Here is a 27,823-nt window from a genome sequence, read left to right on the forward strand (position 1 = left end):
TGTGCATCTGTGTATATATATATATATATATATATATATATATATATATATTTATTTTTTTTAAAAAAAAATTGGGGCATTGATAGGATTGAGAAGACTGTAGGGGTCATTACGACCCTGGTGGACAGCGGTAATTTGGGGAAAGGTACTGCCAACAGGCTGGCAGTACCTTTTCCCAAAATATGACATTGGCGGTTTGGCTCAAGCCAAACCACCAATGTACCACTCCGTCTGCCAGGGTGGTAACTGCCTGCAGGGCTAGAGACTTCGGTCTTTCGCCCAGCGGTCGTCACAATCACACCCTCAGGATTATGACCTTGCCTACCACCATAGTTTTCGTGGCAATCTTACCACCACGAAAACCATGGCGGTAGGCACTATCAGTGCCAGGGAATTACTTCCCTGGCACTGATAGGGGTCTCCCTCGCCCCCTCCCCCTCCCCAGAATCCTCCCCCACCCTCGCCCTCCACTCCCAACCCCCCAACATCCACACACCCACACACGTACACTGACACACAAACACGCAAACCCAGATCCACCCACGCACGCACACATACCCACACCCCGCAACACACACTAACATACATTGAAGCACACACACATTCACAACACACAACACACATGGACTCGCATTCATTCATTCACACCCGCATGCACGCATACAAAAACAGACACACACACCCCACATACACAACACTTCCGCACACGCACACAACACCCTCCACCCCCCTCTCCTTTCAGAGACCCTGACTTACCTGCTTGCATGGGTCCTCCGGCAGGAGAAGGGATGCAGCTCATGATACGGTAGGCAATGTTTTTCTGGCATGTCGCTACTGCTGGCAGCAGCGCCACCTTACCACCAATGCGGTTGGTGGCTGGTAGCCACGGCGACGCTATGTTGGCGGCGGTTGCTGTGGTGGTAGGAGACATTTACCGCCAGTGTCATAATGAGGCCCTATAGGTGGTGGAGATAGAGAAAGCAGATTGAGAGTTAAGGAATCAGAATATATCATCCTACTCGTAGCAAATCGCCAGGAGCGTTGAATGAGAATGAAGAGCTATTGAGTATTGAGTTATCTGTAGGCCTCCTATTTGTTATTGTTTATGTTACTGTGGGTGTTTTTATTCTCTTTTTCCTTTTACTCTCTTGTGTCCATTTAGAGTTTCTAGTCCTATATATATATGAGACAGAGATATATATATATATATATATATATACACATACACATATATATATATATATATATATATGAGATAGACATATATATATACATATATATATATATGAGATAGACATATATCTATCTATCTATCTATCTATCTATATTACCTACTGGTGGTCGCCAGTAGGTAGTTATAGTTTGGACCATGTTTCCATAGAAGTATTTTTGACTTGCCTTTGGCGTTGTTTGGCAAATCTTCATGAAATTATCTAAAAAAAGAGGAATGGTGACTCTTGTTGGAATGATCCATCAAGTGGAGGCTGAGAAAAGGGGGGATAAAAAACATGCATTCCCATGTTCAAACACAACTACAGCCCGAACTGCTGGAAGGAATTACATCAAATTTGGCAGAAACCTAGGCTTTGGTACGCAAAGTATGCTTTTTATTATTTGGTTTAAATCCATTCAGTAGTTTTCGATAAATGCTGTTGATCCGCTGTGACGTTTTCACAGTGATTGTGGTGTATTTGCGAATGCACGTGCTGTGATTGGCTGCCCACAAGCTGACCATAATGTTGCAGATGCCATTTTAGGTAATGGGATACGGTCCCTGGGGCTGAAAATTAAAAGAAAAAGTGGTATAAGGGGTCGGGGTGGAGGCATCTTGACCCCAGGGATGTGATGTAGGGGTCCTTCAGTGTGAAATTATTACCAAATGAATTTATTTTTTATGACATGTGATATTTAGCTAATACATCACAATGCTCAGTGTGGTCCTCCCATGTAACATTGCGATGAATTCATGAATATCAGTGACATTTTATTAAAAAAATTACCATTCACAGACTCAGTCATACACTAATTTATTCACTCATAGACCCACTCAGACCCTCATGCTCCGACTCACAGACCCAGTCAGACACTGATGCACTCACTCACAGATCAACTCAGATCCTTCTGCACCCACTCACAAACCTACTCAGACAATGACGCACTTACTCACAGGCCCACTCAAACCCTCATGCGCTCACTCACAGACCCAGTCAGACATTAAGGCACCCACTCATAGACCCACTCAGACCCTAATGCACCCACTCACAGACCTTCCCAGACACTGACGCACCAACTCACAGACCCACTCAGAACCTTATGCATTCACTCACAGACACACTCAGACCCTCATGCACCTAGTCACAGATCCACTCAGACACTGACACACCCACTCACAGACTCACTCAGGCCCTCATGCCCCCACTCACAGGCCCACTCAGACCCTCATGCACCCACTCACAGACCAACTCATACCCCATTCATCCACTCAGAGACCCACTAAGACCCTCAAGCACCCACTCACAGACACACTCAGAAACTAACACACCCACTCACAAACCTGCTCAGACATTCATGCTCCCATTTACAGTCTCACTCGTATAGTGATACACCCACTCAAAGATACACTTTAACTCTTATATATACAGTCACATACACACTCAGAGATGCATAGATGTGTTTATAGAGTTATTTAGAAAGTGATGTCCATAGTGTGAGTCGAGGATTTCTCATGTCTATCGAATGCTTGCTTTTGTTTTGAGTAGTCATGACTATCTTGAGAAGATCACAATGTCATAACAACTATTTTAAAACATTTAAAAATATACCTTAATGAGGAAAATTTACAAACAGGTTGGCCCTGAGAAGAGTCTTTGTATTCATTGTGAGTATGTGACACCTACATGTAAGACTGGATGCATACTTTCAGGTTGAAAAGAAACACCCTGCTGCCTTCATCTGTGAAGTGCACACCGTCACTTCTACAGATACCATCCATGTCAAAGTGTGAGTTGTTGTTGTAGATACAGTCCATGTTATGGTCTCTGAGGAATGCAGAAACATTGTTCTTCAAACGTTTCCTGTTTTTGCCCATCAGTGATCAGAATTGATTTGACTGCTTTCATTCCTGTCTTTGGCACATGTTGGAGTACACCAAGACAGTGTGGGGGAAAAGTGACATCTTTTGTGCAAACGTATCCTTCATTAGTGCTTCCAGTCCTACCCCAGTCAGTGTGCCTAGGTCATTCCACAACAGTGCACAATTATGAGGTCAGGGTGTTGGTAATCCACAATGCTTTGAACCAAAGGTAGCAACTGATTCCACTTTACACCTCTCTGGCCAGTCCAATTAATGCTCCCACATTAGCCAAACCCAGGTCTCTGTTGACACCATTTTTGTAGCTGTCTCTCTAGCCCAAAAGACACAGCTGTGGCCCACAATACACACTGTAACCATTTTGAAGTGAAGAAGCAGTAGTAGATAGGAGAAGGCTGGGACTGAATGAGACAGTTTTGAAAATGGAAGACAGTTAAAATGGAGGTGTGCTTCAGGTTTGAAAAAAAACATATTTGACTGGATGCTGTGAATTTTCTAGTGAATACAAATAGATAGTGTCTTGAAATGATTAGTAAGTTGGCCTATGATTGGGTCTGGTAAAAATACAAAACTGTAATATACTCTTGGGTATGCTTTTCAATCTGTACACTAACCACACCTGCTGCACCTCATTTTGTAACTAGTATGCCGCTTTCAAAATGTTCTGAGAACTTGTTACCTACCTGTTCTAGTGAGTTGCTATGGAGACTGCATTGGTTGAAGGGTGTTAAAGAGAGAGTTCTGCCTTAAAAAAAAAAAAAAGCTATTTGTACGCATGATTGATTAACAAGGGTTTAATTTCCTAGTGAGGGATTGTTAGTAAATTGTACTGCAGAGGTAAAGTCATAAAAAAAATCAAGCTATGTAGGTTTTTGAGCACTGTTTTTTTTCATGAACTTGTTGCGACAATCGCGATTAAGATTTTAATATGGACAAAAAGTCCACCATGGTGGGCTTCTTTGGAGACGTTCATGAAAGGGTTAATACATACTAACCATTCAAAACTAGACTTACAAAAGTAAAATTTGAAAGTATGTTTTTATTTGCTGACTTCCATTGCATCAGACAGAGAAAAGTTGAAAAGGTTGCCATTCAAGGTTCCTGTGCATGAGAGTGGTGTGTCATTCTTATGCTTAGTTTTCACAATTCCTCACTTGTGATTCTATCTAATTAGAGAAAAAATACTTCCACCAACAAACTCAATCTTCAGGTACGTGAATTACATTTAATGCTGAGAAACAAAATGATTAAAAATACATATATCTATTTGAGATTGTTATAAGATAGTACAAAATATATAGAAAATTATTGAAAGTAGCTGAGATGATCTATGAGTGGTAGTGTGAGTGCTTTTATATATTTATTAATAGGTGACTAAGACGCAATTTCTCTGAGGTTCAGACTAGGTATGTGAGAAGTTGGTTTCACAAAATGTTGCCATGGAACTGCGCATTATACATGTGCTGCTTTACTACATGGTGTAATTGAGAGAAGAAAACTGCATGCTAAGGGTCTAAGTTATACTTGACAATGTATTAGTACATGTGAAATTCTTGATATGTCTATGCATCATGTTTTTCCTTGAATTTTGGGAATTGTAGTCCTGTTTATTCCATGTTAAAAGAAGATTACAAGACTCAAATTTGAAAGGGAACACCATGCACTGTAGGTGTATATGAACCTTAAATCTGTTGAAGTTGAGAGCATTAAATACTCGTTAGAATAGGTGTTGGTAAATTGTAAGGCAGATTTGTATGTGCTTTGATGCTAAGATGTTTTCTTTAAACTAATACTGAGTCAAATGTGCAGTACAAGACTGATAAACATACTTAAACATGCAGGTCCATATTTTTATTTTTTTGCACCGCATTTGTGTCATTTTTTGATGCAACGGTGCATACTTACAAAATACAATTATATTGTGTATGTTTGCGCCGCTTTTACATAAAAAAGTGACGCAAATGTGGTGCAAAAAAAGTATAAATAAGGGCTGCAGTGTTTACATATGGGTCAGAGCAAGCAGTACAGTCCCTGAGTTTGGTGTCAAACAGGCAGCTTCTTGTGGCATGTACTAGGTGTTTGTTAGCTGTGAAACCCATGTTTTACTACTCATTACCCATTTCTGGAATATGCTATGGCATGTCATAAACAACGGTGCTTTGTGTTTAAAACAAGAGAGATTTGTTTTTAGGATGTAGAAGTTACTCACGCACTTGCAGGCCCCTATGCCAAATACTTTAAAGAGTGTAGCACCCATGAAGGAATAACTAACTCACACACTCGTAGACCTCTACACCAGGTACTACACACAGCATGCTACCGGTAAAGCAAGTGAAATACATATTTAAAAAATCATGGAGTGTCTAGTATTCCAAGTGACAGAGGCACAAGGGTATGTGTTCAGTCACTTATATACCCTTTTAGAAAGCAATGGAGATATTAAAACAGAGTCAGATACCAGCAGAATTACTGTAAGATGTCATAGCACTTTTGTAGTTGAGTTGGTCTCTAAAAGCCCTTTGCGAAGCCTTCAACCCATGTTTTAGTAGACATATCTGATGTTTGAGATATGCTGGAGGGGTAACATCAAGCATGGTGGTTTGTACTTCAGAGTTTGAGAGATGTGCTTTTTTAGTTTTTAAACTTGCTGCTGCAATTGCAGAACCCTTATGCAAACACTACATAGAGCAGTGGTTCCTAATCTGAGTACTGCAGCACCCTGGTGTGCCATCAAAACTAGCCAGAGGCGCTGCACATAGTTTGGGAACCACTGGTCCAACAGCTTCTTGAGACAGAGGGGGATCATGAGAGGAGCTTCCAGGCTGAATAAAAGCAGCCTATGCAGGCAATTGCTGTACTATTTACAGCTTAATATTCTGCAGCCTGAGGGATACACTTGTTATGATGGTGACCCCTGGGAAGTCTTACATTTTAGCCAGAAACATTGTTTCAGTGCTGGACAGCAGAAACCATTTGTGCTCTGAGAACTCCACCCATCAGAGACACCGTAGGGTCCAGGAGCAGTGGTACGGCTGGCGGCTAAACTGTGACAGAGTAAGATAAGCTACTGCAGTTATTTTATCCAACTGTTCCTGGTCAGTGCCATGAGAGGGGATGCCGTGGTCCCTCTCTGCACCCAATGTATTTCAGGAGTGGGTCACAGACCGTGACCGTCACATTTTTGCATCCAGCTCCAAAACGAAATTGAAACTGGCAGCAGCATCCTCTGGTAATGTAATTCAGAAATACAGCCATTTTTTATTTTATCTTGCACTCCATAGTTGCATGTTTTAAGCCATATTGCTTCTGTATTTCCTTTCATGCTACTCATGCTCACTCCAGCTGCGTGATCTTGTAGGGCGGCTGTTAGTTAATGGAGATTGTGTCACACACTCTGCCCTACACGTACACTAAGTCAAATCATCTCCTGATCCTGTGCTGAAGATGCTGTGGAAACCTATAATCGTGGGCAGAGTCAAGATACATGAGCTGACTCGATGTAATTGAGCCACTCCCCATGTGGGTTGGTGTGATAGAGAAATGAAAATGTGTCGCACTTGGCAAGTTTTTCTAAGCTATATTTCAGGTGGTAAAGAATCCTCTTCCTGATGCATTATCAGGAAATCCAAACCTTAGAAAAAGTTTCACTTTAACAAGTTCTCTAAAAGCGTTTGAATTTTTCAGACAATGTTGAACTTTTTTTTGTGAATATTTATAGAGTTTTGGTGAATTAAAAGTTATAGGACAGAGCTTCTCACAGTGCCTGTTGGTAGGTCAAAAAGAAGTGGTCAGCCTGTCCAAACCTTGGCCTTTCTGCAGAGCGATGTTCGTATAGCCGCCAATAGCAATTTCTATTCTCTATGAAAGTGTCTGAAGTAGTAATACATAGATGGCAAAATACTGAGAGCATGAAAAGAAAATGGTATGTTTACAGGTGAGGAGAGAGAGAGAGTTTGGGTGGCTCTGTGGTGAAGGGGGCCATACAAGTAGTGCATGCAGGATGCAGTGAAAAAACAGTGATGAAGAGGAAGTAGATGACATCTAAGATGTGCAGAAGAGGATTTCAGATGCAGGGCAATCCGGGTGTAAGTGGCTAACAGTGAAAGACTGCAGATGAGAGTATTTTAAAGAGAGAACCAGAGTGATCAGACAGATGAGAAACTCTAAAGACCGCTAGCCCTTTTTACAAATCCTAGTAATGTTTAATTCACAATTAAATTTTTTCAAACTCGAAATATTTTGAACTATAATTATTCACAACACAATTGTTATTACTCATTTAGCTGGTACTGTTAACAAGTATTGGTAATGCCAAAAGGTCTAGCTTGTTTTAAGCGCCCGTCCATATTTTGTGATATGTCTAGATATAATTATAGAAATTCACTGCGTACTCAAAGCAGTAAGTACTTCTTACTGCTTTGATTTACTTGCAAGAACATGTCACTCAAAGTGTCCCTCATTAGACAGAACAGTGTCACTCATACACACACTGAAAACACCAAAATGTCACACAGAAGCAGTCTGAAACCTTGGCAGCTATACACCCACATGGCATCACTAAGCATATTTTATGCTTTGTGATGATTTGGGAATCTAGATGTCAGAGGAGACATACACAAACACTCAAACAAAATCTCTCTCTCTCTTTCTCCCTTTCCAGAGGCAACAGACACTTATTTCAGAAAATCAAGGTGGGCATTTAAAAATGTCTGGTCAGGCAAAATAAAACAAAAATGGCAAGTTTCTCCATTATACAACTTAAAAAGGCCAAAGTGTTCAGCGATCCTTCACAGGTGAGGGGGTAAATCTGAACTGCCTCACTGATGTTGCACAGCATAATGATTATGATGCCTTCATCGGCTACATCCCAATTATTTTCAGGGAGAAAAATGGAAGTACTCCTGAAGCCAGAGGTACATCCCCCGACCTGCCAAAAAAAGACATAAGATAACGGTAAGCCATGGCCAAAGCCAATAAGTCAAGGGAGCCGCTGGTCAAAAAAAGTTTGGAAACTACTGAATTTACTTATTCTCTCAACCAATCACCTGTTCAGCACTCATGCACTCACTCACTTGCACAAACATGCACTAATGCAACCACTTGCTTACCAATACACATACTCATACACTCTTTCAGACCCTCATGCACTACTCATGCACTCACTTACTCACTCGTACATGCACTCATGTACCCACTCACTCACCCATAGATCCATTTATCCACCCACTCACTCACCCATACACTCATGTACTCACTTGCTGATACATGCATTTATACACTGAGTCAATCACCCATACATCACTCATGCACTCACTTACTCACACATACATGCACTCATACACTCAGTCAATCACCCGTACAGCACTCATGCACTCACTCAATTGCACATACATGCACCCATGCACTCACTCACCCATACATGCACTCATACACCCTTTCAGTCACCTACACATCACTCACTCACACATACATGCAGTCATGTTCCCACTCACTGACCTAATGAGTCATTCATGCACCCACTCACTCCTGCATACATGCTGTCATGCACTCACCCATAAAGGCACTCAAACACTGAGTGAATCATACACTGAGTCACTCACCCATACAGCCACTCATGTACCCACTCACTCACCTATTGAGCCATTCATGCATCCACTCACTCACCCATACTTGAACCCATACACTCACTTACTCACCCATACATGCACTCATACACTCAATTACCCATATATGTTGTCATGCACTCGCTCAAACACCCATACTCACTCACTTATATACATACTCTTGCACTCACTTAGACACCCATACATGAACTCATGCACTCACCCATACATGCACTCATGCACTGACAGACGCACCCATAAATGCACTCATACATTCGATCACGCATACACCACTCATGTACTGACTCAGTCACCCATACATGCACTCATACACTCTTTCAGTCACCCATGCACCACTTATTCACTCATTCACTCATACATGCACTCACTCACTCACCCATACACACACTTATATACCCTTTCAGTCACCTACACACCACTCACACACTTACTCACTCATCCATCCATGCAGTCATGTACCCACTCACTTACCCATGGAGTCATTCATGCACCCACTCACTCACCCATACATGCATGCATGCACTCACTTACTCATCGATAAAGGCACTCATACACTCAATCACCCATATACCACTCATGCACTCACCCATGCAGCTACGCATGTACTCACTCACCTATTGAACCATTCATACACCCACTCACTTAACCATACATGAACCTATGTACTCACTTACTCACCCATACATGCACTCATACACTCAGTCAATTACCCATACATGCAGTCATGCACTCACTCAATCACTCATACACCACTCATGCAGTCACTCACCCATACATCCACTCATGTACCCACTCACTTACCCATTCATGCACTCATACACTCTTTCAGTCACCCATGAACTACTCACACGCTCAGTCAGTCACTCATACATGCACTCCGTCACGCACATATACACATTCATGCACTTATTTAATCACCCATAAACACAGTCTTTCTTAAATATATACAAACATACAGCTTATCTTTTTTTAAACATGAAAGACGGTTCTTATAAGAACACTTTATTCTCTTCTTTTGTTTTTATAACTTCATCTATGTTTTTGTATTTTTATTAAACACATTAGTAACAAGGGTAACAAAAATTGTAACATCAAAAAGAAAAACAGCCCAAAAACAGGATGAAATTATAGCAAAAATAAACAGGCGTGTATCCTTTCTGCACCCAAAATAACATCTACACACTGCTCACCAGCTGTGAGGGTGGTGTTGCAGTCAAAGCAATATGTACCAACTCTCCTTAACTCTGGTGATATTACTGGCCTCTCTTTCTCCACTTCTCCTGGCACTCTCTATTCAGCCACAGGTGGTGCAGCCCTGGAGATTGACAGCTGTTCTCTATCTCTCTCTTTCTGTGCCCTTCTAAAATGACTTTTATGATAGGTTTTTAAGTGGTAGAGCGTTAAAGTTGTGCCAAATGATACTTTCTTGGCACTGTCCTCGATTGAGCTTTATTGCACAATGTGCAATTCACCAATTTTGCCACTGTTTTTGATTCAACTGATGGTATGATGAAAAAGTCCATGCTATGCTCTGTTTTTTAGCGAGTGGTTTCTCATTAGGGGACATAAGTCCCCTGGGCATGGCCATTGGGCAAGGGGGCATGACTCCTGTCTTTACTAAGACAGGAGTCATTTAAATGGCGTCTGGGCGTCGAAAATAATGGCGCAAATCGGGTTGAGGCGATTTTTTTGCCTCAACCTGACTTGCCCCATTTTAAGACGCCCTAACGCCATTTTCCCCCTACGCCGGCGCTGCCTGGTCTACGTGGTTTTTTTCCACGCACACCAGGCAGCGCCGGTCTGCTAGCGCCGGCTAACGCCATTCCATAAATACGGCGCCCGCATGGCGCTTCAGAATGGCGTTAGACGGCGCTAAATTTTTTGACGCTAAACTGCGTTAGCGCAGTTTAGCGTCAAAAAGTATAAATATGGGCCTGAGTTTCCACATCATATTACTTAAGTGCAGATGTCAAGTATTAATTAAAATATGTTTATCTAGGTGTGTCACACTTTTAAAAAATACGCTGTAGTCACGATTAACCGCATGACCGGAAACTATGCATTGCAGCCCATGTGGTCGTCGTGAAAAAAAGCATCATCGCAAACAATTACGATGTTGTGAAAATAGCCATTACATTTTTTTTTAAAAACGTTGCTAATGTGCAACTGAAACTCTGTGGGGCCTTACTTACCTACCCCTCCTGGCTGTCCCCATTCTTGTAAGTTCAGGCCCATGTGATGGTGTTAATGGAGCACCCTTCATAACTTCAACCAACTCAAAAAGTGCATGACTAACGTTACATTAGTAGAGCAATGGTACAACATCTACTGTCACCCACACACTCAATCACAAACCCACTCACTCAGGCAGCAAAAAACTAATTCACTCATTTACACACCTACTAAGAGACTCATGCACCCACTCATAGACCCACTGAGACACTTATACACCCATTCACACACCCATTCAGACACTCATGCACCCACTTACAGACCCAATCAGAGACACATGTATAGTCACAGACCCACTGAGACTCTCACTCACCCACTTACAGATCCACTCATACACTCATGCACCCACTCACAGACCTAATCAAACATTCCCACACCCATTCACAGACCCACTCAGACTCTCATGTACCAACTCAAACAGCTACTCAGATACTTACACACCCACTTACAAACCCACTCAGGGACTCATGCACACCCTCATAGACCTACTCAGACACTCATTCACAGATTCACTCAGACACTCATGCATACGCTCACAGACCCACTCATACCCTACGCATCCACTGAGACCTGCTCAGATACTGACACACCCACAGACAGCCCTATCAGAGACTCACGCACCCACTCACAGACCTACTCAGACACTTTTCCATCTACTCAGAAACCCACTCTACACTCACACACCCAATCACAGACCCACTGAGACTCTCTCACACACACTTAGAGACCCACTCATACACTGACATAGCCACTGAGACAAAGATGCTCCCCCTCATAGACCCACTTAGAGACTCATGTATCCACAGACCCAGCAAGTCAGACTCCTGCACCCACTTACAGACCCACTGACAGACTCATGCACTAACTCACAGACCTACTCAGAAACTAATGCACCCTTTTCACAGACCCACAAAACATTTCACTCACTCTCAGGCAGACCTATACATGTACTCATATATCCACTTACTCACCTAAACAAGCAGTCATACACCAATTTTAAGACTGTAAGAGTATAGTTACAAATACAATTTAAATATACTCAAAAAAACAAAAAAACACAGATGCAATATAGTTACGAAAAAAACATAGAAATTCACAGAAAAACAAAGGTGTTATAGTTAGGATAGTTAGGAAAAAAAATTTAGAAAACCATAGAAATTCACTGAAAAGAACAAAAGTTACAGGACATTTCACTCATACAAAACCAGTGAAATTCAGTAGTTATAGTTACCTGAGCTAACTATAACTTGCGCCCCATAATGCACTGCTTATGACCTCACATATTACATCACTCATGACATGGTCAGTGACATCATTGTAAGATTATATTTCTATACAAGAAAGTGTTTTTTTTACTTGCCTATCAATAATTACTTTATTCGGTTTAAAAAATTTACAACCATAAGAAAATATAAATACATATAAATACACAACACATCACAACATCTCTAACCTCAATATCCCCCAAATTATTATTATTTTTTTTTAAACAGTTAAGAAAAGAAAGATTACATACGAAATCCCTATACTAAAAAATAATGGTTCCGTAAAAAACAACAATTTAAAACCAACACTAACCAAAATTTAAAAAGTTAAAAATTAACATTGTTCCACCAGGTTATAGCTCCCTTAAAAAGGAACCAATCCAATGCCAGACCAGCGCATCAGAGGTCATACTCAGCCACTTAAAAGCTGGGCAGTATTGCACAAAACTCCTTTCCCTCAAAAGGGGGACTAAGTATCGTTGCCTGAAAGGTGCATAAAATTCACAAAACTTAGTAAAATGGATTAGGGTCTGTGGGGATACACCATCACATGGACACAATTTTATAGAGTTCGGGTCAAGCTACCCTAAGGGGAAACACAAATTGCTTCTAATTACCCCCAAACGGAATCACGTAATGAGGGTACACTCCCATACATTTTTGTCTCTGGGCCCACCCCCATCTTTATCATGACTCCACCTCCTCCCTCTTAGCTGTTGAGATTTTTAAGAAATTCTCCTTCACCCATTTTTTATCTGCGGTAGATAGACCCTCTGGTGCATCAAAGATGTCTAAATGTCCCAAAGCACTGGCTACCTTTCTTACATAAGCCAACCAGGGAATTTCCTTAGCGTGATCGCAGGTCAGACAGTCCCGCAGGATTTCCCTGTTAAGGGACACAAATTCATTAGACCAAATTGAGATCCACAATAAAATGCGAGCAATTTTAATAGCATCTTCAATAAAATCTAGATCCAGCTTAGCATGCAGGCAGAACCCAGAAGTGTTTTGACCTACACCTAATAATCCTCTACAAAAACGATTTTCCTCAATCTCCGGGACCCTGTTTTCCGTATAGCCCCAGAGTGGGGCCCCCTACGTCAAAACTAGAAGACATTTACGTCTATAAATCTCCAGCAGGGGTTTGATAGGTTTGTTGCCCACCCTGGCTGTGAACTCAAAAGTGGCACCTACAGTTGAATTAAGGATTCTCCCTCTCTTAGAGTTGCTGGTTTTCCAGGTGACCTCATCATCAAAAATCACTCCAAGATAAGGAAAGTCTTGTACCTTTCCAATGACCTGGTCCTTTACCCACCTTACTCAAAGGTTTGCCATAGACCATAAAATGAGATTTACTACAATTTGTTTCTAAATCCAAGGCTGACAAAAGTATCATATGCTTTGACTGCCTTACGTAAACCAGTCGTGGTGCGGGCCATAAGAACAGCGTCATCCGCATATATCAGAACTGGAATACTCTTGCCATTGATTTTAGGAGCATCCTTACATCTTTCAACTAAAAAATCATACAATCCATTTGTATATAACAAAAAAAGGGTAGGGGCCAGAACACACCCCTCTTGCACGCCCCCATTTGATTCAAAAAGCTCTGTAGTCTCACCATGCACCCCCACCCTCACGTTAGCATTGGTGCCTAAATGAAGATAACGCAGAAGCTCCACAATATGGGAATCCATCCCCATTTGGGTTAGCCTATTCCAGAGCTTACTGCAATTTACTTTATCAAAAGCGCAGCTTAGGTCCATAAAGGCAAGGTACAGGTTACCCCTCTTGGCTTGTGTATATTTGCCAATCAGCATAAGCAGATTCAGACACTGCTCTAGGGTACCTAACTCTTCCCTAAAACCATATTGAACCTTGCTCAGGATTGTATTGTCAGACATCTAAGGGCATATTTATAGTCTGTTTGCGCCGGAATTGCGTCGTTTTTTTTTACGCAAATCCGACGCAAAGCTAACTCCATATTTATACTTTGGCGTTAGACCCGTCTAGCGCCAAAGATCTTGGAGTTTGCGTCATTTTTTAGCGTGGACACCTACCTTGCGTTAATGATATGCAAGGTAGGCGTTCCCGTCTAAAAAATGACTCCAAGGCATGTGCGCCTTATTTAAACTCCCGTGCAAAAATGACGCACGGGAGTGGGCGGGTCAGAAAAAATGATGTCCAGCCGCTTTTGCGCCATTTTTTAACGCCTGGTAAGGGCACGCGTTGAGGGACCTGTGGGCTCGGAAGGAGCCCAGAGGTGCCCTCCCATGCCCCCAGGGACACCCCCTGCCACCCTTGCCCACCCCAGGAGGACGCCCAGGGAACTTAAGGTAAGTTCAGGTAAGTATTTTTTTTTTTTTGTGGCATAGGGGGGCCTGATTTGTCCCCCCCTACATGCCACTATGCCCAATGACCATGCCCAGGGGACATTAGTCCCCTGGGCATGGCCATTGGGCAAGGGGGCATGACTCCTGTCTGTGCTAAGACAGGAGTCATTTCAATGAGGGTTGGGAGTCAAAAAAAATTGCGCAAATCGGTTTGAGGCCAATATTTTGCCTCAGACCTGACTTGCCCCATCTTTTGACGCCCAAGCTCCATTTTCCCCTACGCCGGCGCTGCCTGGTGTGGGTCATTTTTTTTTGACGCACACCAGTCAGCTGCGCCGGCTAACGTCATTCAATAAATAAGGCGCCCGCATGGCGCTTTGGAATGGCGTTAGCCGGCGTTAAAATTTTTGACGCACAACTGCGTTGCCGCAGTTGTGCGTCAAAAAGTATAAATATGGCCCCTAATCCTCAATACGTTTTAGGATTATCCGACCTAAAATTTTTGCTGGAGTCAAGTAATGAAATCGGGCAGTACGACTTTGGGTCATTGCGATTACCCTTTTTATAAACGGGTACAATACATGTCGATCTCCAGGAAGCAGGAATTCCTGAACTCACCGCTGTGGTGAGGACATTAAGCAGAATGGGAGCCCACAACTGAGGACAATATTTATATAGGTCCATTGGAATAGCATCGGGGCCCGGGGATTTGTGACTTGCGCTGCATTGAAGTACCTCCTTTACCTCCTCAAGGTTAAACCCAATGGCCAAATCAGGGGGAAGTCCTTGCTGATCACCCCTTAAATCCCCTATACGACAACCCAAGAAAATTTCACAGAAATGGTTAACCCACGTCTCAGGTGCAATATTACATCCCAAACCCTAAGAGGTTTCCGTCTCAAATAAGTCCCTGTTAACCACCTTCCAGAATAGGCCAGGGTCTTTGAGTAATGATGCTCTTTCCAACTCCATCCAGGCGTGCTCCTTAAGTTGTTGATCCTGGCCCTCAGGACAGATTTATAGTGTGCCCTCGCATCTCTTACAAGAATTATATTTCTCAGTTGTTCTTTTAGTGCCTTCCTCAGGAATTTCTTAGCCTCATAACAGGGCTTACTAAACCAGCCACCCTGTTGCTTACACAGAGGTTGGACTACTGTGGTCACACCTTCTTTGATATCCCTATTTACTTTGGATATAGCATCCATGACTTCCCCTGGGCTGGAAGAGTCAGCCAATAGAGTACCTAAGAACAGATTTAAGTTTTTCCCCACTACCCTCTCTGTTACTTGCTGAATGTTAACTTGCTTCCAGCCAAGTTGTCTACCCTGATCTTTAGGTCTCACCAAGGCTGGCCAACCCTGCACTAACTTCCGCATTGTCTCAGGAAAATTAAAAGAAATCCTAAAAGGATTGTGGTCACTAAAATACTGCACCACCACTTCACCGCCCCTGACCATGTTACTTATGGGTGGTGTAGGAAGTTGGCTCTGTATGTACTATTTCAAAGTAAGAAATAGCATGCACAGAGTCCAAGGGTTCCCCTTAGAGGTAAGATAGTGGCAAAAATAAATAATTCTAATGCTCTATTTTGTGGTAGTGTGGTCGAGTAGTAGGCTTATCAGAGGGTAGTGTTAAGCTTTTGTTGTACATACACAGGCAATAAATGAGGAACACACACAAAGACAATTCCAGGCCAATAGGTTTTTATATAGAAAAATTTCTTTTCTTAGTTTATTTTAAGAACCACAGGTTCAAGATTTACAAACAATACGTTAAATGAAAGGTATTTCACTTAGGAACTTTAGGAACTTTGAATTAGCAAAATAGCATATACAGTTTTCACACAAATGGCAATAAGCTATTTTAAAACTAGACAGTGCAATTTTCAACAGTTCCTGGGGGAGGTATGTGTTTGTTAGTTTTGCAGGTAAGTAAACCACCTACGGAGTTCAAAGTTGGGTCCAAGGTAGCCCACCGTTGGGGGTTCAGGGCAACCCCAAAGTTACCACACCAGCAGCTCAGGGCCGGTCAGGTGCAGAGGTCAAAGTGGTGCCCAAAACACATAGGCTTCAATGGAGAGAAGGGGGTGCCCCGGTTCCAGTCTGCCAGCAGGTAAGTACCCGCGTCTTCGGAGGGCAGACCAGGGGGGTTTTGTAGGGCACCGGTGGGGACACAAGTCAGCACAAAAAGTACACCCTCAGCGGCACGGGGGCGGCCGGGTACAGTGTGCAAACAGGCATCAGGTTTGCAATGGAGTTCAATGGGAGACCAAGGGGTCTCTTCAGCGATGCAGGCAGGCAAGGGGGGGGGGCTCCTCGGGGTAGCCACCACCTGGGCAAGGGAGAGGGTCACCTGGGGGTCGCTCCTGCACTGGAGGTCGGATCCTTCAGGTCCTGGGGGCTGCGGGTGCAGTGTCCTCACCAGACGTCGGGTTCTTAGAAGCAGGCAGTCGCGGTGAGGGGAAGCCTCTGGATTCCCTCTGCAGGCGTCGCTGTGGGGGCTCAGGGGGGGTCAACTCTGGCTACTCACGGGCTCGCAGTCGCCGAGGAGTCCTCCCTGTAGCGTTGGCTCTCCACAAGTCGAGCCGAGTGCAGAGTGCAAAGTCTCACGCTTCCGGCGGGAAACGTGTGTTCTTTCAAACTTGCTTCTTTGTTGCACAGATGCTTCTTTCTTGAAGCAGAGCCTCTATCCTTGGGAGTTCTTGGTCCTTTTAGATGCAGGGTAGTCCTCTGAGGCTTCAGAGGTTGCTGGACCCTGTGGAACGAGTCGCTGGAGCAGTTCTTTTGAAGTGGGGAGACAGGCCGGGAAGAGCTGGGGCCAAAGCAGTTGGTGTCTCCGTCTTCTCTGCAGGTTTTTGAGCTCAGCAGTCCTTCTTCGTCTTAGGTTGCAGGAATCTATCTTGCTGTGTTCTGGGAGCCTCTAAATACTCGATTTAGGGGGGTGTTTAGGTCTGGGGGTTAGTAGCCAATGGCTACTAGCTCTGAGGGTGGCTACACCCTCTTTCTGCCTCCTCCCTGAGGGGAGGGGGGCACATCCCTAATCCTATTGGGGGAATCCTCCATCTGCAAGATGGAGGATTTCTAAAAGTCTGAGTCACCTCAGCTCAGGACACCTTAGGGGCTGTCCTGACTGGCCAGTGACTCCTCCTTGTTTTTCTCATTATCTCCTCCGGCCTTGCCGCCAAAAGTGGGGCCGTGACCGGAGGGGGCGGGCAACTCCACTAGCTGGAGTGCCCTTGGGGTGCTGTAACAAAGGGGGTGAGCCTTTGAGGCTCACCGCCAGGTGTTACAGTTCCTGCAGGGGGAGGTGAGAAGTACCTCCACCCAGTACAGGCTTTGTTACTAGCCACAGAGTGACAAAGGCACTCTCCCCATGTGGCCAGCAACATGTCTGGTGTGCGCAAGGCTACTAAAACTAGTCAGCCTACACTGGTAGTCGGATATGGTTTCAGGGGGCATCTCTAAGATGCCCTCTGGGGTGTATTTTACAATAAAATGTACACTGGCATCAGTGTGCATTTATTGTGCTGAGAAGTTTGATACCAAACTTCCCAGTTTTCAGTGTAGCCATTATGGTGCTGTGGAGTTCGTGCATGACAGACTCCCAGACCATATACTCTTATGGCTACCCTGCACTTACAATGTCTAAGGTTTTGCTTAGACACTGTAGGGGCATAGTGTTCATGCACTTATGCCCTCACTTATGGTATAGTGCACCCTGCCTTAGGGCTGTAAGGCCTGCTAGAGGGGTGACTTATCTATACCTATAGGCAGTGTGAGGTTGGCATGGCACCCTGAGGGGAGTGCCATGTCGACTTAGTCATTTTATCCCCACCAGCACACACAAGCTGGCAAGCAGTGTGTCTGTGCTGAGTGAGGGGTCCCCAGGGTGGCATAAGACATGCTGCAGCCCTTAGAGACCTTCCCTGGCATCAGGGCCCTTGGTACCAGGGGTACCAGTTACAAGGGACTTACCTGGATGCCAGGGTGTGCCAATTGTGGAAACAAAGATACAGGTTAGGGAAAGAATACTGGTGCTGGTGCCTGGTTAGCAGGCCTCAGCACACTTTCAAATTATAACTTGGCATCAGCAAAGGCAAAAAGTCAGGGGGTAACTATGCCAAGGAGGCATTTCCTTACAGGTGGGGACACAAATATAAAATCAATAGTTGTTCCAGCCCCCCTACCTACAAAAGCGGAGGCCTGCTGTGTACCCACCACTCCCAAATCGCAGAAATTCAAAAGGTTCAAACTCTTTAGGCCTTTAATCAAGGCCCCACCCCTCGCATCATGTAATCCCTCAGCTGAGTTTATCCTATATTCCTTTTCAAACGGGTTCTCTGTAGTATTATCTCTCCCAATTTTAGCATTAAAGTCCCCTGTCACCACAGCACAGAAAGCCAGCCCAAGCCCCTCCAGTCTATACTTGAATTTCTGCAAGAGAGAAAATAGGACTTCAATTGGCAACCAGAGTCCCAAACAGTATTATAGAAATTTACCAGTACAACATTACAATTGTTAGAAAAGACTACCCAGGTGATTAAGATGCCCTGATGGTTACAAATGATATGATAGGCTCTTGCTATTTTGGAGGATCGAGTCAGGGTGACCAAACTACCTTTAGGAAGACCACCTTGAGAACTTCCGTCCGGGACTGTAAATATTTGGAAACCATCTCACACAGCCAACCCATCCGACCATGTTTCTTGGAGTAAGATAAAATCATAATGTGCCACAAAGTTTAGCCAAGTACTATCCCGGAGCTTAGATTCATACCCTGCTACGTTCCATGAGATGAGACAACGCTTCAAATTTGGACTGTCCCCACCTTCCGTAATCAAGGCATCGAAAGGAGATTCTATCTCCCTATGTGTCTCTGCACATGGCGTCAATCCACCCTCTCCAGCTCCGAGGAGGTAGGGAGGTCATTACCCATACTAGTTGGCTGCAAACCACCCTGGCCTCTGTTAAATTCCCTAGTTGAGATTTTACCACTCAGCTGGGTGTGCTTATAAAAAAAAAACAAAGGGACCATACCAATCGTGCTCTTCAGCTGGAATGAGAGACGTTGTGACAAAAGGATCATCTGGGCCAGGGCTGGGTATCTGCAGTTTACTAACACACAACCCACATTCCTTTCCTTTACCCGGGGCCCGACCCAATCAATTCTTCTAACAAATAAGATATCCTCAAAATCATTGCAAATAAAGTCACAGTTTTTACTCAGCCAATGGCAGGTATTATTTGTTAATTGAACCGTGGACTTACTTATGCTAAGGGGGGGACATCAGTGAGTACTACCACATAAGGTGCACAAGCTGGGGGAAGCTCTAAGCGAACGGGGGGACCTTTCATCAAGTGTTGGTTTGAGACTTGTTAGTGTCTTGAAGCCCACCCACATCACCCGCAAGCCCACTACAGTGTGAACCACCAGATCCCCCTCTACAGTTTGTCCTATAAGTTGCTGAAGAATCTCCAGAGGCAGTCTCCACCCGATGACTAGCAGCCCCCAGGATAGGATAGCTTGGGGATGTTGCATCTCTCTCAGCAGGGAACTGGGGTTTTCTTTTTGTTGAGGCATTCCCTCAGCCAAACTACTTTGGCACCTAGAGTCCAAAGGGCCCTCTATAACAGGGGCCAACCTTGGCCATTCTTTGCCGCTCAACCGGGAAACTGTTGTTTCAAGCACCAGCAGTTTCTCCATAACTGGGGCCAGACAAGACTCAATCATTTCCTTGAATTTTGGCAGTAAATTCTCTAAACATAGACCAGGGCACTGTTCCACAGGGCCCAGAGGGTTTGAGTGAGGTTTGACAGACAGGGGCAATTTATTTATTTTTTCACAAAGACCATCAAGAGCCTCTTACTCTTCCTTAAACCTCCTTCCAAGTCCTTAGGCCCTGATACCTCTGTCTCTGCTTGTACTGGGGTTCTGAGCAGTTACCCATGGCCGATCTGAGGTTGTCCATCCTCGGCCTCCATAATTCCCAAATCTCCATCCTCTGTGGTTTTTTGTCAGTCACCCATTTTCAGTGAAAGTCTTCTTTCTGCCAAGTCAATCTCTCTTGTAACTACCCCAACAGCATGTACAAGAAAATAATCTAGAGTAGAATTTGCTTTCCCCTTTTCCCCTCCACTATGCTCCCCATTTAGCAGTGACCTTCTCCTGCCCATCCTAACTTAACTTGCCTATATCTTTAGCACTGATTGACAAATCTTCACAAAACATTCCAAAACAATTTGCCAGTTCTGTCAGCTGCTGCCTGGAAAGTTTTGGGTTGATCCATCCAGAGGGGACTGAGAAAAAAAAAGGGGGGGGGGGGGGGGTCCCAAAACACGTTTTCCCTATTCATTTTTCCATAGGGATTTTGAACAACGATAGAGCAAAAACTACTGGATGAAATCACACCAAATTTGGCAGGGAGGTAGGTCCTGGTCCAGAAAGAGCACTTGTCTGTTTTGGTGTAATTCCATTAAGAGGTTTTCGAGAAATTAAGGGGGAAACCAATTTGTAGATCTAGGGACACAAAGGATTTGCGACCCCAAACGATATCATGCTGAGATCCGTCTGGCTGATAACACTTCAAACACTTCAACAACAGAAGCTGTTGAAGTGTTGTCAGCCACCTTGGGACTCCACTTCAGCTGAGTCCCAAATAAAAGTGAAAAAAAGTGAAAAAAAGAAAAGGGGCCAGGGTATGGACAACCTGACCCCTTACCTCGGGTGATGGGGTCTCAAAGGGACTCTCCCCCAGGGCTAAAAAGCATTTTTTGGTGTTGATTTTATGAGCGGAGATGCAGTGATCCACAAACCTGTTAGTAAAATCACAAAAAATGAAGCAAGGACTTCCGTACTTCGTTAGTCTAATGCCCCGGGTGGTCCAAGTCCCAGGGGCTTTTTTCCCCCTATGTGTTCAGGGGACAGGGATGACCTGCATTGGCACTGTGGGGGTAAGCCTGGAGGCTTCCCCCGCAGTGCCAGGTAGCCCATAAGGGCATTGTTTAAAAAAAAAAAAAAAAAGTAGGGACCATGGGAGGGGAGTCCTTGAGGGCTTCCTCGCGGTCCCACATATCCCGTAAAGAGCTTTGATTTTTTTTTTCAAAGTAGGGACCACGTGGTGCGTACTTTTTTGCATATTTTTTTTACTACAAAGCCCAAAAAGGGCTAAAAAAAAAAATTGAAAGCCCCATAACTGTGAAGGTCACTGTTTGAATCCAGCTGGACTCATTTTCCTTTTTTTGTACTTTTAAAAATACATTAATACATTAAATTCATTCTAAGTATATGAGATATTCAAAACCTAAAAAAAGTCTCCCTTTTTCTTTCACTCTCTCTCTTTCTGTATCTCTTCCAATCAATATCTCCTACTCACACACCCACTTAGACACTTACGCACCCACTCACAGACCCACTCGGACACTCAGCCAATCAGAGACTCACGCACAGACTGACGCACCCAATAAAACACTGATGTACGCACTCTCACACTCCCTCAGATAACCTTCTCACACCTATTCTCAATCCCTAAGAAGCTGCGCATAAAACCTGCCGCACACGACAAAAGGGCCGTGCACAGCGTGGGTTTGGGTGGTTGGGGAGTGTTGGCCACAGGGTCTGCCTGCAGGCCAGTTCTTGCAGGCAATACTCCTCTGCGCATGGGGGGAGGAAGTGGAAAGACGTGCACCTTTGGGTGCTAATAGGAGGTTGGCCTCCGGCCAGCCCCTGTGGCCAACTGTTGCAGTGCACGGCCAATGGCCATGCGCTGCAGTGGTTGGATTAACGTATAGTAGTTACAATTACTATACATTAAAAGAAAATAGAAATCAGTGATGTCATCAGTGATGTCACTCACCATGTCATGAGTGATGTAATATGTGATGTCATAAGCAGTGCATTACAGGAGTGCCAGTTATAATTAGCTGAGGTACATATAACTGCTGAATTTCTATGGCTTCATACAAGTATATTCAGAACCTAACTATAACGCCATGTAACCTTCCTTTTTTCAGTGAATTTCTAAGGTATTGGTTATTCTATTTCCTAACTCTAACGTAACCTTTAGTTTTTTTCAGTGAAAAAAAAAAAAAAATTATATATATATATATATATATATATATATATATATATATATATATATATATACACACACACACACACACACACATATATATATATTCAACATGCCCCCAGCGAAGACAATGCACACACTCTCAAAGAAGTATGAAGTTGATTTATTCAACAGAATCCAGCCCCTGTGTCACATTTCTGCACTCAGCCTTGTTCACACATGGGGTTGCTCTGTTTCTCATACCATATATATGTTATGTGAACAGAACAAAAGACATCAAAAGAGGACCATTGGATACAATCAAATTGTCTAAATTCAGTCACCATCTTTGCTAGATAAATGAAAATGAACAAATGTATAAAAAGCCAATTAGAGATATAAACAAAATAATATTATTACAAATAAAGTATTACTCAATATTGAATTGACACAAGTGTTTCCAATACAATAATGAGTGCATAATTTGGCAAAAAATGAAGGAGCAGTCAGAATCATATATAAAGGAAAGCATGGAATAGTAGCTGCACTGCACTTTCTAATACGTTCCTTGTATCCACAAACAAATATAAGGCAAAGCCACCAAGTATAACAGGGTTATTATCTAAATTTCATTCACCCACACCCCTTGGATATCAACAATGCATACAGTATCCTTTGCACTGTTATTATTTTTACATACTGCATAAGTGGGCGATCCTGTGTGACTAATGGCTACAGGACAACATTTTCTCTCAGGTGCATGTTCTATTGTTTTGTGCATGTAAATTCAGAACCTAACTATAACGTTCCTCTACACTTTGTTTTTCTCTGTAAATTTTAAGGGTTTTTTTAAATGCTAATTCTTAACTATAATGTCACTGTAACCTTTGTTTTTTTTCTGTGAATGTTCATGTTTGTTTAACGTCAAGTAACGTTTAATTACTTAATGTTAGTCCAAAAACCGCCACATATGGCTTTCGGCTGTGCATGCTGGAGGTTGGGCAGAAATTTCACCGATTTGTACTTAACAGAAGTGGAGCTTCAACTGAGACCCTGCTTTGTTCATATTTGTAAGTGCTTACCGTTGAGCTTTAATTTCTGTGAAATGAGCGTCGGTGCCAGAATGCATTCTAACCTGCTTAGTTTTGTAAGAATAGGCCACACTTTAGCGCAAAATGTCTACCCAACCTTAGTACTCTGTACTGGGTAATTAGTAACTGCTGCCTGGCTGGGTAAATGTATCGTGTATATTCTACACTATAGCTGCATAAAGGACACCGCAGTAATGTCTCCAGTGACCATGTGTGTCTGTAATTTTGGCAATGTGATAGCTCCTTGAGCATCTACATTTCAGAAATTAGTGTTAACATAAATCCTAGTGTGGGGAAGATGACAAGACTACAAAGAGTTTAATCTTCACCAAACAAGGGCACTTCCTCTTAATTAAATGCAGTAAGTGGTTCTTTTTTTGGTAGAGACGTGCTGATATCCCTCTGCATACGAGACCGTGGGGGGAGCCTGAATGCCCCTGTGATCCCTGCTGGCTCCCCACCTCCTGTGAGAGCTGTTGTTCCTTTTGCATGAAGGGAGTAGCGAAAAAATGCTGCTCCCTGTGTGCCGGAGCAATTCTTTAACCTGGAAAAGCCTGCTTCCAGTGAGCAGGAGCAGTTTTCCTGCTCCTGCACTCCGGTAGCTGTGAAAGCTCCAGCCAAGCAAGAGCAGACTGCTATCTCCTGAGGGTGATCACGTTCATCCAATGATGTACTCATGTATGTAAATTAATAATTTCTTAAGTAAGGTCAGTAATGGCTTCTTTTTTATGTTTGATATGTTACAGTGGCCTAGTCTTGCTGAAATTAAAAGGCTCCAACCCCTCTGTGTCTGATATCTCCTGAGGGTGGACACCTTCATGAAGCCCCTCTCCAATATGTGACAAAAGCCTCTGGGAGTTGGTGGTTCCTGTGGCTCAAAAGTGTCTTAGGAGGGGGTCCCATGCCCCCCTCCTTTTCTTATAGTGATGCATTCCCTCGGGACCTGGCCCACCCGGGGCTAAAGTGTGGAGAAGCATGTTTTTTTTTAAAGATTCACCAGATTCAACAATCCTCCATAATTTGTGGTAAAAAATCCAAAAGCACTTGGGCAAGGGGTCAGGGTATTCCTACCCTGCCCCCTTTTTCTTCTTTTGTAACTCTTTTTTGGGACTCAGATGAGTCCGAGTCCCAAAATGACTGCAACAATGAAGTGTTGGCAGCCAATCTGATCTCAGCATGAGATCTCTGGGATCTGCAGAGACTCCACATCCCTAGATATACAAATCTCTTTTTTCTTTAAGCTATTGGCAAAATAAAAAACAATAGTTGTAGTTAGGACCTAGTTTTCACTGAAAAAGTGTTTTTTGACTTGGCTATATCTTTGGCACAATTTGATGAATCTTCACGAAATTTCCTAAACACAGTGTCAAGTTGGGTCTTGTTGTGAATGGGAAGCTTTGGGGTGATCTGGCAATGGCGGGCAAGGGAAAAAGGGGGGTCATAAAGTGTGTTTCCCATGTTTATTCCCTTAGACCATTTAGTCATACCTGCAGCCAAACTGCTGGCAGAATTACACCAAATTTCACAGAAGGGTATCTTTAGCCTGCAGATCACCCTTTTTCTTATTTTGTGTAAATCCATTCCGTACTTTTCAAGATATTAAAGAAAATACAGATTTGTATATCTAGGATCTCTACAACTTCTCAAATAGTCCTGATCCTGTGCTGAGATTTTATTGGTTGCCAAAACTTCAACCAGAAAGTGTTGGCAGTCATTTTGGGAGTCAGCTTCAAACGAGTCCAAAAAAAAGAACAAATATGTAAAGGGGGCAGGGATACCCTGAGTCCCTAGTCTTAGTCCAAAGATCCCCTGGAATCCCGCTAGGGCTCAACAGCATTTTTTTTAAAATTCACTGTGAAATTTGTGAATATTTGCAAATTTCGCCATGGATTAAGAAAAAAAGCAAGCACAGTCTCCCGTGCTTGCTTTTTATTTGGCCCAAGGGTGGGCCAGGACCTTGGGGCTTTTTTAAAATATAAAAGGGGGGTACAGGGCCATCCATCCTAAGGCTTGTTAAAGCCTTGGGGATCACCACCTCCCCCGAGCAACAGTCTAATAATATGAGGGAAGACCGCTCAGCTCTCCTGTCTCCAGGGACTACCACCGCCCCAAGGGAAGTAGTAGAAAAAAAATGGGGGGCTTTTAGACCCCCCCAAGCCCTGGGGGCTGCCACCTCCCCGGGTCTACAATAACTTAATGTACAAGGTCCGCATGGAACCCTCCTGGACCATGGAGACTACCATCTTCCTGGGCCAAATATAGTAAATTAGATAGAATAGGCAGCTCTTTCCCCAGGCAAAAAGCTGCTATTTGTAGCAGGTCTCTGCATGCAGGAGCAATGCAGGCTCCTGCAGTATGCTGGAAGCAGGCTAGGACCACAGGGGTCTTGAAACTCCCCTCATGGTCCTATCACTCTCTCTCTCTCTCTCTCTCTCTTCAATCCAATAATTGAATGGAAGAGAGAGAAAGAGAGATTGTTATTACATTTGTCTCGCCATGCAATACTTCAAAACCTCACAGTGGCAAGATGTTTGATTGGAATGTTATAGTTACCTTTTGGTGCAAACCAGAACAGAGTAACCTCTGGCCTACTGGTAAAGTTTTTATTGAGAGTGACTCAGTAGGTTGAAGGCTCAACTCCTGGTATCTCATAGCAGTGTGCTTGTTTATTTACTCGTCTTTTTAATGTTAAACATTCCTAGTGATGGAACATTTACGTCTTTTTCCCATCACCGTCTTTGGCTTGAATGTCACAGAGATGTCTGGACAGAGCACTTTAAGGATTCCCCTGTGTCCTTGTGGTTAAGTTCTCAGACCCTCACACAGAAGGTTGGGGGTTCCAGTCTATGTGTGTCAGTTGTCATTTCTCAGTTTAAAAAACTTTTCAAATTCAAATATTTAAGGTTCATACGCTAAGGTGATTTTACTCTTTGTACTTGTGAAATATATATTGTTTTCAATTTGTCAGAGCATTTCTCAATCTCAGAGATGAGGGTTTGGGTGGTTATGAGGCTGGCCGCAGGGCCTGGCCACAGGCCAGGCTCTTCGGCTCACCGCACACTGTCAAAGTCCGTGGGTGGCGATGGTTCGATAAGCACACAGTAAGTAAAACTACTTTAAGGTAAAAAAACATAGAAATTCACTGACAAAACAAAGGTTACAGGGAAGTTACAGTTTTACTTGCACAAAACCATAGAAATTCAGCAGTTATAGATAGAGTCACTTCAAGCAACAATAACTCACGCCCCAAGGTATCTTTAACGCACGCCCTCGCCATGCACTGCTAATTACCCCAGATATTACAGAACCCATGACAACTTTTACAACAGCATTAAAAATATCAATTAAATATTAGCAGTGAAATTATTTGGGGAGAAAACTGTGCATGGCGGGGGGTGAGTTATAGTTACCTTAGGCCTTGAGTTATAGTTACTCTAACTATAACTGCTGAATTTCTATGGTTTTGTGCAAGCAAATTTAGATCCTAACTATAATGTCCACGTAACCTTTAGTTTTTATAGTGAATATATATATATATATACATATAGAGAGCGAGAGAGAGAGAGAGAGAGAGAGAGAGAGAGAGACAGAGACAGAGACAGAGAGAGCGAGAGAGATCAAGAGAAAGAGAGAGAGAGAGAGAGATACATAAATATATAGCTAGATATAGATATATAGATCTATATATAGATATACATAGATATGTATGTATAGATATAGATATATAGACATATTTTCACTGAAAAATCCAAAAGGACAAAGATTAAAGTAATGTTATGGTTAGGGTAATGGCTCAGTGGCAAAGTTAACATTTATTTTTACATTTAAGAAAGCTGTATTATACTTTTTGAGCAAGAAGTATTTGTTAGTTGTGTCTTGAAAATAAGATAATCCTTTATGAAAATGCAATTCAATGGTATAATAAGTATCATTAAACAATGAGAATTTAAGCATCAATGCATTGATTGCAAAACTATAGATATTTAATAAATATATATTAAACAAACCTTAACACTGTAGCATTTTATATCTTACATGGTATAGGGGATAGGAAATGAAAAGAGAAAGGAAAAGAAAGAAAATGGAAATCAATCTTTAAAATCAGTGAACCTTACATGAAGCTAATAATTAATATGGTTG

General features: G+C 43.1%; 1 long non-coding RNA gene across 3 annotated transcripts in view; it reads right to left on the reverse strand.

Moving 5' to 3' along the window:
- LOC138249127 (uncharacterized) overlaps positions 1-27,823 on the reverse strand; it is a 256,140-nt gene that overhangs the window by 188,562 nt on the left and 39,755 nt on the right. For all 3 annotated transcript variants that reach the window (XR_011194732.1, XR_011194734.1, XR_011194733.1), the window contains one exon: positions 757-956. This is a non-coding gene — a long non-coding RNA (uncharacterized lncRNA). The remainder of the gene's footprint in view (positions 1-756; positions 957-27,823) is intronic.

This window comes from Pleurodeles waltl, chromosome 8, assembly GCF_031143425.1.
Source record: "Pleurodeles waltl isolate 20211129_DDA chromosome 8, aPleWal1.hap1.20221129, whole genome shotgun sequence".
In the NCBI taxonomy this organism is placed as follows: Eukaryota; Metazoa; Chordata; class Amphibia; order Caudata; family Salamandridae; genus Pleurodeles; species Pleurodeles waltl.